General features: G+C 37.8%; 1 non-coding gene across 1 annotated transcript; it reads left to right on the forward strand.

Moving 5' to 3' along the window:
* Positions 1-511: 511 nt before the first annotated feature.
* On the forward strand, positions 512-633 carry LOC115837791. The gene has a single exon (XR_004032842.1). It is a non-coding gene; the product is annotated as a small nucleolar RNA SNORA40 (small nucleolar RNA).
* Positions 634-2009: the final 1376 nt, after the last annotated feature.

The raw sequence follows: 2009 nt of genomic DNA on the forward strand, positions 1-2009 counted from the left end.
GTGCTAGAATACACATGGGGTGCTGGTATCCTTTTGATACACTTTCTTTTGGATTTGCCTTCTTTTGGCTAAATACCCAGTAGTAGGAATGCTGGATTGTATGGTAGTACTATTTTTAGTTTTTTGAGAAAACTCCATACCATTTTCCATAGTGGCTATACTAATTTACATTTCTACTCACAGTATATAAGAGTTCCCTTTCCTCTGCATCCTCATCCGTATTTGTTATTTTTTGTCTTTTTTTATAATAGCCATTCTAACTGAGGTGAGGTGGTGTCTTACTGTGGTTTTGGTTTGGATTTCCCTGATGATTAGTGATGTTGAACATTTTTTTCAAATACCTGTTGGCCATTTGTATGTCTTCTTTTAAGAAATGTCTACTTGGGTCCTTTGCCCATTTTTAATGGGATTATTTGGTGTGGGGAGATGTTGCTGTTAAGTTGTTTGTAACTCTAATTTTTGTAGAACAAAAATTTTGGAAGTTTTAACTAATAATAATAAAACATATGACTGCACTTGTGTTTTCGTTTAACTGTGAACAAAGACTTATAGAGAGGTGCAAAAAATAAATCCTCTTTTGCAACCCAGAACTCATTGTTTAGTAAGGGTTTTGATACATACAAAAGAGATATTACATCTTTTAAAACGATGAATTTTCTAATTTTTTAAGAAATTTTTCAACTGTGTCAGCATTTGAAAGCTACTAGACTCATTCCCTAAGACATGAAAACATGGATGGGATTGTAATTTCTAGAATTTCTTGTAAAATGAGATTTTTGTGAGTGTCTGCTAAACTTATCCTTCTGTTTAAAACTTTTTCTATTTACTTATATGTTACTTCAGATGAATTTTTTAAATTAAAATTAATAAGAAGTATGAGCAAAGATAGAGTGACATACCTTATTATATTGACCATTGAGGCTAAATATGCAAAGATTAATTTTGATAAAATTATGTACAAGTTTGCAAAAGTTATAGCCTGAAAATGAAAATTGTGATCTATTATCATTCATTACTATGACAGACCAATATGCAAGTCTAAATTTATTTTTTCTCTAAAAAAAATTAATGTAATAAAAATATTTTCATTACTTTTCCCTTTATTATACTGTAATAATTATTTTGTATCATATTGTTTATTTATATTTTATTAGTATGACTGTATATACACAGTTTAATAAATTGTTTTTTCACTGTTTGCATTTCTTTCCTGGCATCATCATCAGCTATATTGATGCATACATTAACTGCATTTCATGATTATCAATGAAAATAACTTTGTTGGGGAGGTGTTACAAAATTATTCACTTCAGGTATCTAATATGCCAGACATCTCAGTAGCTGGCTGATCCAGGGCACATAACTGACCAAACTGGGGCCCCTCGACTCCCTCCCCAGGAAGGTGAAGCATGGATCTGAGCAGCAAGGGGCCTGACTCAGTGGAAGCTGAGTCGTGTGATCAGCAGCACCATTGAGTCCGTGAACTCCCACCATAGAGGCCCTAGAGCGGCCCTGCTCTGACCTTCCCACAGCCCCCTTGGGTTGTGAGATACTCCAGAATCATTTCAATAAACCTCCCTTCTGCCCCTTTTGCCCTTAGACCCAGGATCAGTTTCTACTACTAGAAGAGCTATTTTTCCACAAGGAAGGACCTGCTGGTTGAGGAGGAAGGGTGGCATGGGAATGGAATAGCAGGGAAAGAACTCTGCCAGCCAAAGCATCTGAAATGCGAGCACACACCAATGCTCTGCTGCTCACTCTGCAAGGACGACCCACAGAGACACCTGGCACAACAGAGTGGGGTGTGTGAGTGGGACACTGGGAGGGACAGGAGTAAAAAGGCACCTGAAGGGGAGGCTGCCTGTGCACCTGGAACCCCACACCTCCCTTCTCCCCCGGGAAGCCTCCTAGCCCAGGATCTTTTTCCAGCCATCTAAAGATGTGGGTTGTGCCCTGCTGAAGAAATGACAGTGACATCAGCCCTTAGGTGGCTACTAACACTTGTAAAA

This window comes from Nomascus leucogenys, chromosome 12, assembly GCF_006542625.1.
Source record: "Nomascus leucogenys isolate Asia chromosome 12, Asia_NLE_v1, whole genome shotgun sequence".
NCBI classification, from domain to species: Eukaryota; Metazoa; Chordata; class Mammalia; order Primates; family Hylobatidae; genus Nomascus; species Nomascus leucogenys.